Below are 12,203 nucleotides of genomic sequence, written 5' to 3' on the forward strand. Positions count from 1 at the left end.
AAAAGTTTATCTATTTACTTGAGAGAAAGAGAGAGAGCACGAGCAGGGGAGGGGCAGAGAGAGAATCCCAAGCAGGCTCTGCACTGTCAGCACAGAGCCCAATGCAGGGCTCAAACCCACCAACTGCCAGATCATGACTTGAGCTAAAATCAAGAGTCGGTCTTTTAACCAACTGAGCCACCCAGGCACGTCTGTAGCCTAATTTTGGAAGTGACTTTTCAACACTCTTGTTCTATTTTATACTGTATATGCAAGTCACTAGATCCAGCCCACGTTCCGAGGGTGGAGATTACACAGGAGTTGAATCCCAGAAGGCAGGGATCATTGGGAGTCATTTCAGAGCTGCCTACCAATAAGTTATAGATGATGTGCCATACCTTAGCAAATGGGAAGATATACAGTAATTTAAAGGATACACTCACACACACACACACACACACACACACACACACACACACACCCCACTCTGGTGGAGGATATATTAAAAAAATTTTTTAAACATTTATTCGTTTTTGAGAGAGATAGAGTGCAACTGGGGGAGGAACAGAGAGGGAGACACAGAATCTGAAGCAGGGCTGCAAGCTCTGAGCTGTCAGCACAGAGCCCTATGTGGGGCTCCAAACCACAAGCGGTGAGATCATGACCTGAGCCTAAGTCACATGCTAACCGACTGAGCCACCCAGGTGCCCTGGAGAATTTTTTTTTTTAAGATTTGTAGGGATGGGGGTATATGAAAAATCTCTCTACTTCCCACTTGATTTGCTGTAGACTTCAAACTGCTCTATAAAATAAAGTCTTTAAAAAGGTATGTTGTGGGAAATGAACACGTGATAAAAAGTACCCAGAGGCAACTACTTTATATAGGCTGAAAAGGAAGCTCTCTCTGAGACTCAGTTTTCTAATCTATAAAATGGAGGTAGGAGTATTTGCCTGTATATATATGTGTGTGTGTGTGTATATATATATGTGTATAAATATGTATGTATATATGTTTGTATATGTGTGTATATATGTGTATATGTGTGTGTGTGTGTGTGTGTATGTGTGACATATATATATGTATACACACACACACACATATATACATATATACAGGGCCCTGGCTGGCTCAGTCGGTGGAGTGTGTAACTCTTAATATCAGGGTTGGGATTCAGGCCCCACGTTGGGTGTAGAGATTACGTGAAAATACAATCTTAAACAAGAAAAAATCCTCCACTAGAGTGGCACATTTATTAAAGTTGATGGAATCTGATTTCGATGCATCATTATCACCCCAAGTCTGTAGTGTCCACTGGGGTTCACTCTTGGGGTTGCACATTCTAGGGGTTTTGACATATGTATAATGACTTATGTGCACCATTATAATATCATACAGAATAGTTTCATTGCCCTAAAAATTCTTGGATCCTTGGTGTTCTGTCCTATTCATCATTTTCTTCCCCAGCCCTTGGGAATCACTGAACTTTTTAGTCTCCATAGTTTTACCTTCTCCAGAATGTCATACAGTTGGGTTTATATACTACACACCTACATGCTGCAATACACTTTCCATGATATATAATTTTCTTATTCATTTCTCTTACTGTCTGCTTCCCTGAACTAGAACGCAAGTTGCCTGAGGGCAGAAACCTAGTAGGCATTAATGAATATTTGTTGAAAGGAAGACTACATCTTGAGGTTTGTTCATATCACATCCTGATTGATTGGAATCCAGGTCTCCTTAACATCGCCCAAACTGATGAGTTCATTCATCACCACCTCAGTGGTGGTTGGGTGAGACAGAAAAGGGGAAGGGCAGGAAGACTGAAGGGAAGAAAGAAGGAGGGTAAGGGTGAATAAATTTTCTACAAAACACATGGGCCGAGGGGGCAGCTCGGGAAGGCTCTGCTCTCTCCTTAGGACTGCCCAGTGGGAGTGTAATCTCCTTGTTCTTCTCAACATAGCTGAGAGAGGCTCACATTTGTTTTAAACAAATAAAAAACTTTGCCTAATGTTATTTAAGGAGGAATGAAAAGAAAATAAACAATGACAATGCATGAACTGTAAAACAGTCCAGGAGAGACTGGAGTATAAAGTTTCCATTCGCATTGCAGCTAGCTTTGTCCCTGGACTCCCAGACTTGGGCTCTCTGCATATCTTGCTCCCCAATTCCAAAGGGCTTTCTGCAGTTTTTCAGTCTCCTTGAATGCCTTCCTGCTGTCCCTGCCTCCCAGTTCCCAGTCTGTTTGCCTTGGTGGGTGTGTGGGCACATTAAGATGCTCTAAGCATGAAAAAGATTATGACGATCCTTGTGCAGTGAAAAACAAGTCAACAAACAGTTCAACCATAAAAAAAAAAAAAGTCTAACAAAATTCTGAAAATTTCCATGACAAATTTCATGTTTAGAGGAAAATGATGAATACCAACTTTATCTCTAAATAAACATTTTTCAGTGGCCCTGCGGTGCCAGCACCCAGCACTCAGTGTGCCTACTGTATAAATATTCACCGTTGCACACCCCCCAACCCACCTCTGTGGGAAACATGAAGTTCAGAGGAGCCACAGGACATTGTCCCTTTTCTCCTTTGGAGTACTTTCCTGATGGGCACTGAAGCTCTGAACTCATGTTTCCCCAGATTTTTATCTTGGAAGATTTTTAACCTTTCTGTTGGTTTAAATTTGTGGGAATCATCCAATTTCATCTGGATTCACTAGTTGTTAACACTTGCCCACATTTGTTATGTGTTTTGCTGAGCCATTTTGAGAGTTGCTTGCAGACATCAACTTCATTCCTAAATACTTACCAAGAGCAGACATTTCTACATAACCACAAAGCATTATCAAACTCAGGAAATTTAACATTGTTACAATATTATCTAACGTAAGGTCCATTTCAAATTTTCCAATTGTCCCAACAAGGTCTTGAGGACTTAAAAAAAAAAAGTTGGGATCCAGATTAGTTATGTCTCTCAGTTTCCTTAAAACTGTAACAGTTAAGGGTTTATAGAGAAAAGCAACCATGGACTACAATGGAGCCTTTATAAATGAGGTGGCATCAGCTTTATTGACATGAGAACTCATCTCAATAAGAGGCTGAGGGAAGAAGAAGGTTAATGAACAGTATGTATAATAAGCTCTAGTTTCTTTTTTCTCAAATCATTATATAAATGCATAAGAAACACCTGGACAACTGTGTACCAAAATACTAACAGCAATTACCTCTGCAGAGTGATAAATAGGATTAGGTAGGATTGTAATTCCACTATTTTTATTTTATGCATTTATTAAATACTTTCTAGAAAAAAAACTGTAACAGTTTCTCAGCTAGTTTTTTTCTTCTATAACATTGATATTTCTTAGTAGAACAGGCCTATTGTTTTAGAAATATACCTCCATTTGTTTTCTTGTAGTCAGATTCAGTTTAAACTTTTTTTTTTTTTTGAGAGAGAGAGAAAGAGAATGTGCACATGGGAGAGGGGAAGAGAGGGAGAGAGAAACAGAGAATCTTAAGCAGGCTCTTTGCTTAGCGTGGAGCCTAATGCAGGGCTTGATCCCAAGACCATGGGATCATGACCTGAACTGAAGTCAAGAGTTGGATGCTCACCCAACTGAGTCACCCAGGTGCACCTAAACACTTTTGGTAAGAATACTACATTGGGTGACATTGTGTTCCTCTCAAGTGCATCCCATTGGGGGTACATGATGTCAGTCTGTCCCATTTTGGTGGTGTTAAATTTGGTCATTTGGTTAGGTTGGTGTTTGTGACATTTTTCTTAATCAGAGGGGATATTACCTTAATGTTTATTTATTTATTTATTTTTAGAGAGAGAGAGAGCGAGCAGGGGGAGGGGCACAAAAAGAGGGAGAGAGAGAGTCCCAAGCAGGCTCTGTGCTGTCAGAGAAGAGCCCGATGCAGGGCTTGAACTTCTGAGCCATGAGATCATGACTTGAGCTGAAATCACGAGTCAGACGTCTAACTGAGTGAGCCACCCAGGTGCCCCAGGGAGGATATGACCTTAAAGAGAAGGAGAGAAATGAAGGGAACTGAAAGGAGGAGGAGACCAGAGAAGAGGTCCAGAAAGGGAAGGCAGTGGTGGTTCACCGTTTCTCTGGAAGCCGAGGCTGCATAAAGTGACGAGGTGCCTCCCGGTCCCTGCTGCAGAGGTTGCGAGCGTTGGATCCAGCCTGACCCAAGTGGAGGATCTTCCTCCCCTCTCACCCCCTTCCCCTGAGCCCACACCCTGAGCTAAGGGCTGAGGTCCACTGGGTCAAAACCAAATCAAAAGAGGACACTTAGGCACCTGGCCGGCTCTGTCGGTCGAGTGTGGGACTTTTGATCTGGGGGTTGTGAGTTCAAGCTCGGTGTTAGTCCTAGACCTTACTTAAAAAAGAAAAAAGAGGATACTTGCCCTGAGGAATTTTTGGACTCTCTTTTTTTTATGGCATCAATTCTTCAACTGTTTTGTTAAATGAGTGCATTAGTTTTATTTATTTTTGAGAGAGAGAGAGAGAGAGAGTGCGTGAGCTGGGGAGGGTCAGAGAGAGAGGGAGACACAGAATCCTAAGACGTGTGTGATGGTGCTGGCAGTGAGCAGATGATCACTGATTTCTGAAAGTTCGTTCTCCACCCTGGGCTTTCTCCAGGATCCTTTCTCTTCCTGATGTGAAGGATCAAGCAAAATGCGGAAGGAGAAGTTTCATAGACTGAGTACCATTTTTCCAATAATGACAATATCTATTGACAATATCAATGGTAGCCATCTCCACTCTGCATTCTTTTGTTCAGGGCTGATGGAAGGATTTTAGTGAGTTTGTATATATCTGTGAATACTATGAGATGAGGAAGTTTGATATTTGCTAAATATTATTCTTTTAAAATATTATATCATTGAATATATTCTTACCTCTTATATACATATATAAAGCTGGCTTTCTGGACTGCTTTTGGCAAGAACCAAGGCAACTTTTTCCAGTTTTCTTTTCCTTCCAGTAATTACTTAGTCAGGGAGATTGGGAAACAAAGAGAAAATTACCTGACTCTCTCCTTACTACTCTAAAAAGTTTTAAGGAAAAGTGTGGGCATCATGATATTCCACCTCCAAATACTTCTGTAGTATTTTTCAAAAAGAACATTTAAAAAATATTTATTTTGAGACAGAGAGAGAGAGAGAGAGAGAGAGAGAGAGACAGCACAAGCTTCAGTGGAGGAGGATGGACAGAGAGAAAGAGGGAGAGAAAGAAGCCCAAGCAGGCTCCATGCTGTCAGTGAGGAGCCTGGCATGGGGCTCAGTCCCACAAACTGTGAGATCATGACCTGAGTGGAAATCAAGAGCCAGATGCTTAATCAACTGAGCCACCCAGGCACCCTGAACATTTTTTTAAAGTAGGGTCCATGTCCATGTGGGGCTTGAACTCATGACCCTGAGATTAAGAGTCGTATGCTCCACTGACTGAGCCAGCCAGGCACCCCAAAAAGAATAGTTTCTTATAGCACCAAAATAACATTATCCTTCCTAACACAATTAAAAATAATTTCATCAAATACCTAGTACATCTTCAACTTTCTCCATTTGAAAGAGGGGAACTGAAATTAATTTCTGACGAGTTTGGGCTGAGGAGGGACTTGAAAAGCCCTCAAGAAGGAAGTGGGATTTTGAACAAGACTTGAATGATGACCAATAACTACATCATTGTGGCAGGACAATTCCAAGATAGCCCCTAAATGATCCCCAGCTTCTGGTATTCATGCCCTTGGATAATCCCCTTCTCTTGTGTATGGGCTGGCTTAGTATTTTGCTTCAGTTTGTAGAATATAGCAAAAGTGATGAGATGGCTTTTGGGATTAGGCTGCCAGAGATTATGCCTTCCATCCGGCTAGCAGACTCTCTCCTTTCCTGGCTTTGGTGAAGCAAGCTGCCATGTTGGAGAGGCTTATGTGGCCCATCAAGCCACCTGAAGGACCTGAATCCTGCCAACAACCACCTGAATTTGGAGTTGGATTCTTTCTCATTCGAGCCTCAGATGAGACTGCAGCCCTAGCATCTTTATGAGACCCAGAACCCTAGAGTATCCAGCTTAGACATGCCGACTCCTGATCTATAGAAGCTGTGAGATAATAAATGTGTGTTATTTTAAGATGGCACATATGTTAGGGGCGCCTGGGTGGCTCACTTGGTTAAGCGTCCAGCTTTGGCTCAGGTCATGATCTGGTGGTTCATGGGTTCGAGCCCCATGTCGGGATCTGTGCTGACAGCTAGCTCAGAGCCTGGAGCCTGTCTTAGGATTCTGTGTCTCCCTCTCTCTCTGAACCTCCCCAGCTCACGCTCTCTCTCTCTCTCTCTCTCTCTCAAAAATAAATAAAACATAAAAATAAAGATGGCAAATGTGTAAATGTGTGGTAATTTGTTATGTAGCACTAGGTAACTAATGCACTCATTTAACAAAACAGACTTGCATATGGGAGCTATTGATTTCATCCTTTTTTACAGAGGGGGAAACCAAGGCTCAGGGAGGCTTGATCAATTGTCCAATGTACCGGTTATCTTCTTGATTGCAAAACCAGAAGCCAACTCCAGCTAATGTGATCAGAAGAGACGTTTATTGGAGGGGTAAGGAATAACTTGCCCCAGAACTGACAGAAAGGCCAGAGTACTAACCAGCTTTGAAAAACAGGCAGAACAAAGGGAAATTTGGCAGCAGGAACCATGGAGGGGTTTGGTTTTGGAGGCTCTTGCCACTGTCACTGGGTGCATCACCGCCGACAGCCGAATAAATTCTAAACTGCTCTAGCTCCTTCACTTCACCAGCTCTAGACTCAAAGCCCTTGGTGGGAGTGTCTGATCATCTGAGTTTGGGTCAGCTTCACACAGGTTGGTGCCTCGGATCAGCTCACAGCAAGTAGGTGCTCAAAAATAGTTCATTCAAGTTTATAATCAAAAGACAAATCTGGCCACAGATGCAGAGCTGGTTCATGCCTCAGAAACTGATATGACCCTTTCCCTTAATGAGGTGACATTCCCAGCCCTTCTCAGGATTTCCCATACTGCCCCCAGGGAGCAAGTGGAGAAGACTGTAGATTGAGCAGTGAACTGGGGAGATGAACTATGGGGAATGCAGTGTCAGAAATCTGCCACCAGAGGGCACATGAGACTCAGAAATCAAAGGGAGCACGAGGTTATTGGAGCAGCCAAATTACTAGGAATGGTGGAGAAGGCTGAGGAAGTCAGTCTTGATTAAGGCTCTCTGCAGGCTGGGCTCTGGAGACCCAGAGAAGAAGGAGCAGTGGGGTGGGCACCTACAGGTTGCTCTTGTCCTCGTGGCTCTGGTTTCATCCTCTCCCCACTGTTGGGGCTTTGGGCTCCCCTGGTCTTTGTTCTGAGATCTTGGGAGAACTTTGGACTCTTTTTTTTTTTTTTTTTTTATGGCATCAATTCTTCAACTGTAAACACTCCCCCCACCCCATCAACCCCAGCTCAGTACTGGAGTAGAGTTCAGGGGTGGGGTGCCTCTGGCCCTGAAAATGGGGCAGGGTTGGGATGGGCAGTGGCTTCCCAACCTAGAGCTTTGTGCTGTAATAGGGCAGGAGGGGGTAGGTTTGTTTTCTCCTCTGGCCTGTAACTTCCAGTTCCTAGCACTGTGCCTGGCATATAGTAAGTGCTCAATAGATCTTTTTCGGTTGTTGGTATGAATAAACCATGCAAAGGGAACCAAGGCTGGCTTCGGTACTCCAACTCCAAAACATTTCCTAGATCCTTCACTTCTTAACAGCCCTCTATCGCCATCCTTGTCCAAGCTGCTGCTCTTTTTCCCTGTACTATGATAGCTTCTTACGCATCTCTTGATCCCTTGATTTATTGTGTACCTAACAGCCAACGATCTTTTAAAACCATAAATCAGATCATGCCACTTCCGAGCTTAACATCTTCCAAAGGCTTCTCATTACACTTTGAATATAATCCAAACTCTTTACCCTGGCCCGTGAGCTTCTGTGCTAGCTAAGGCATGCCTCCGTCTCTGACCTCATCTTGTACTCTCTTCCAACACACTGGGCTTTAGCCTGGCTGACTTTTTTCTGTTTCTTGAACACAGGGAGCTGGCTATTGCCTTAGGACTTTTGCAGGAGTTGTTCCTTCTGCTTGGAACGCTCTTCACCCAGATTCTTTGCATGGCTGATTCCTTGCCATTCAGGTCTCCGTGAACGTCACTTCCTCAGGGAGGCCTCTGGACAATCCGGCCTAGGTTTCTTCTCCAGTCACTTCCTACCCATCCCCATTTCTGATCATGAGCATGGAGACTTACAACCATCAACTCCCTTTTCATCTGTTCACTGGTTTCTTGTCTCCTTCCACTAGAAGTCAACTCCATGAGAACAGAGAGCCCATTCGCTGAGTTCATTTACTGTATCCTTAATGCCTATTAATAGAGCCCTACCTGGCCATAGAGGGCACTCAGTATATATTTGTGCAAAGGATGGATGAATGAATGAATGGTGGGGAGCTAAGGAATGGGCAAGGGAAGTTTGTATCCCTTGGGAGCCTATGGTCAATTTATTATCCTATGGTCAACTATATCCCTCAGAGCCATTTTATTCCTGTGGTGGCAGTGGTTGTGGGACTGGTGGGGTCCAAGGCCTCCTCCAACCCTGGGACCTAGAGGAAGCCAAAATCTTTGGGGTGCTGCAGTCTTATCAGGGATGGTGGGGTGGGCAGGGTATATATGCTGCACTGAATGAACATGGGTTTTCTTTACACATCTTTCTGATTTTCAGAAAATGTAATGGGCAGAAATCTGATCTTTAAGACAGAGAAGTTAGGGAATGATTATTTGCACTATAAAAGGAATCTTTGCTTTGTAAAAGGGAGTAGGGACACCTGGGTGGCTCAGTCGGTTAAGCCTCCGACTTCAGCTCAGGTCAGATCTCACGTTTGTGGGTTTGAGCCCCGCGTCAGACTCTGTGCTGACAGCTAGCTCAGAGCCTGGAGCCTGCTTCTGGTTCTGGGTCTCCTTCTGTCTCTGCCCCTCCCCCTCTCATGCTCTGTCTCTCTCTCTCTCTATCAAAAATAAATAAAACATTAAAAAAAATTAAAAGGGAGTAGGCAGAGATTCGCTTAGCCTCTGGGAAGACTCAGGGGACCCAAGCCCCCATCCATTAGTTTTGTTACAGGATATTTTGAACACGGGATATTTATAGAGTGTTGTCCAGATACACTTATGGGTATATGAAACTAGCATTAACATGTGATACACTCTCCTTGTAGGAATTTCTTCTTCTTGAAAATGAGAGGTTGTGACTATATCACTGTGACTGTGGTCTGTACTAGAAAAACCAAGGTCATTGAGCCCAAACTAGATTTGAAGAAATAGAAACAGTTCATGCCAGCTGCCTGGCTCTTTTTTCTTTCCATTGTTAACTAATTCCTGACTTGATGTTTATTTCCCACTCTGTGATGAGGAGGTCCTTTCTGAATATTTTACTTGTAGTGGTTCTCAAACTGGGCTCAGCAGGGCTGGTGTTCTGCATGTTGGAGCAAGGTGTTCTGTCATGAAAATTCAGTAAGAATCATCTTGTCCTAGTTCGAGGAAGAAAAAATTGGTAGAATTTTCTCGATGTTAAGATTTTTCTAATATTTTTCCCCCTAAATCTTTGATGTGATTCTAGACTCTGTCAGATCTGGCAGTAGCACAAAATTGTGATTTAGGTATTTTATTTTTTTAGTTATTTTAATAAGTTATTATTACATCATGTTCTGCTACGAATATTATTTCTTCTAGGGGCTCAGAGTAAGTCTGAGAACAACTGTCTCAGAGACTCCATTATTGAACCCCTCTGTGCCTCAGTTTTTCCCATGTCTAAGATGAGCATGACAAAATAGCATCAGGCACTTTTATGAAGATTAGCTGAGTTATTTTATGTTAAGGGTTTTGAAGAAAACTTGACACATAGTAAATGCTGAATAAGTGCTTGCTATTAAAATTTCCAAAAGGATAGCAGCTGAATTAGATTATCTTTCTGCTCTAATGTCCTATACATTTAAAAATTCAATAATTGAGTATTTCCCATGTGCCTAGACCTAGCTCATGTTTCCTATCCATGGAGTAAGAGACTGACTTCATTTTTAAGGGCTGGTCCATAGTGCTAGAAGAGGTCCTCTGTGTAAGGTGCTGCTGGTGGGGAGCAAAGAAAGGGGCTGATGGTATCTCTGCAACCAGCAGAACTCAGGAGGCCAGACTAACACACCCGGCCGCATGCAAGGGGCAAGGAGGCCTGCAGGACTGAAAGCACCCAGAGACGGATCCTTTGCACATGTTTCTAGCTTACTTTGTTGGTGTCAAAAATGTTTTTCATTCCAAAATTAAATGAAGGACAAAGCCTTCAGTTCCCCAAAAAACGAACATTAGATACATGTAAATTTCAAAATTTCATCATCTTTTTCTCAGTGGTCTTTTGTATTTTCCCCATATGGCCCATGAACATATGATTCTAAGAAGTAAATGGCAGACACTGGCTTAAGGTTGGAGAGGAAATTGTTTGGTAGTGGTGAGAACACTGGCTACTGGAAGGGAGAAGTCAAGCAAAGAAACCCCAAAGGTCAAATAATAGGCCAGGCCCCGAAAACTGAGAATCATCCACGGCAGAATAAACTGTAACCTTTCTCACTTTCATTTCCTATTTTCAAACACTTTTCTGTGTGAGCCTTAATATCCTGTAAGAAAGACAAGGCAGATAATTTATCCCTATTTTATGATTTATATTTTACTTTAGTAGAATCTTCTAAAATTCCCATTTTAGGGGAGCCTGCCTTGCTCAGTCGGTAGAGAGTAGGACTCTTGATCTCGGGAGCTGTTAAGTTTGAGCCCCACTTTGGGTGTGGAGATTACTTAAAAATAAAATCTTTAATTCTCAAGGTCATTAACATACAGTGTGGTCTGGCTTCTGAGCCCAGTGATTCATCTCTTACATATGATACCCAGTGCTCATCCCAACAAGTGCCCTCCTTAATGCCTGTCACCCATTTAACCCACCCCCACACCCCTAGCAACCCTCAGTTTGTTCTCTGTATTTAGGAGTCTCTTACAGTTTGCCTCCTTCTCTGTTTTTATCTTATTTTTCCTTCCCTTCCCCTATGTTCATCTCTAAAGTTTCTCAAATTCCACACGACTGAAATCATATGGTATCTTTCTGATTTATTTACTTAAAAATAAAATCTTAAAAAAAATTCCCATTTTATAGATGAAGCTCCAAGAGGTTAAGTGATGATTTACCAAAGCACATAGTTTACTATTACATATGGCTGACCAACGATGGAAACAGATTTTCCTAATTCCTCCCCTCTCTTCCATATCTCAAGCTCTATTCTGGGTTTAGGAAGCCCAGTGGGGTTTTGGCCGGGAGAGAGTAGCAATGTAGAAGGTGCTGAGGAGGGAGCTGAGGTGGGACCCTAAGTGGGGAAGGAGCTGCCACCGGAGAAGGAGTCACGGGTGTGGTTGAGGGAACCCCTAGCCAGGCTCCAAGGGAAGCCAGGCGAGCTGCCCTCTTCCCAGCTCTAGAGCAATGAATGGCACTGGTTCCAAAGTCAGACTCATCTACATTCTGGGAATTAACCTACTTCCCTTTTCTGGTTATAGCATGTTTCAAACCCTTTAAGGGTTAAAGCAGCTTCCACGTGATTTTCCCATCACCCAGGTAACTTGCTTTGCTGCTTTGTGCGAGAAAACGTGGGAAATAAATAAAAATCGCAAACAATTTCTCAGTACGTGCACCTAGCAATGCACCCCTCTTCACCCCCACCCTTTGCAGGGAAGCACAACCCTTTGAGTAAAAGGTGCCCGGGGGAGGGGCTCTGCCCGTCGGCAGGTGCGAGGGAGGGGCTGCCGAGGGAGAGTGGGACCGTGGTCCGCGGGGGAGAGCGCCCCTGCCTTCAGTCACCCTCTTGGGCGATGGGTGCAGCAGGTTCGCGTCGGGCCGGTGCCCCAGAGGATTGGGGGAGGAGGAAACAAGTGGCTTGTGGGGAAGCAGGCCGCACACACCTGGCGCCCGGTGGAATGAAATCTTAATTAATTATTAAACTGAGTTCCCGCGGGAGGGAGAGGAGCCGTGGCGGCTGGGTGGGAATGGAAGGGTGGGGGGTGGGGGAGGGAGGAAGGGAGGAAGATTGAGGAGTGGGCGCGGGACGCCGGTTCAGCTCCGGGAGACCCCGGCCGGAAGGAAGCCGACCCTCCTGGCG

The 12,203-nt window shown here is 43.8% G+C and overlaps 1 protein-coding gene across 1 annotated transcript in view; it reads left to right on the top strand.

Annotated features, from left to right (window-relative positions):
* The first annotated feature begins 11,908 nt into the window (after positions 1–11,908).
* The window catches only part of ADCY6 (adenylate cyclase 6), a 20,424-nt gene continuing 20,129 nt past the window's right edge, over positions 11,909–12,203 (top strand). Inside the window, exon 1 of the mRNA XM_029955957.1 lies at positions 11,909–11,929. The gene's annotated coding sequence lies outside the window, so the exon portion shown is untranslated. The remainder of the gene's footprint in view (positions 11,930–12,203) is intronic.

Source organism: Suricata suricatta, chromosome 10 (genome assembly GCF_006229205.1).
Source record: "Suricata suricatta isolate VVHF042 chromosome 10, meerkat_22Aug2017_6uvM2_HiC, whole genome shotgun sequence".
NCBI classification, from domain to species: domain Eukaryota; kingdom Metazoa; phylum Chordata; class Mammalia; order Carnivora; family Herpestidae; genus Suricata; species Suricata suricatta.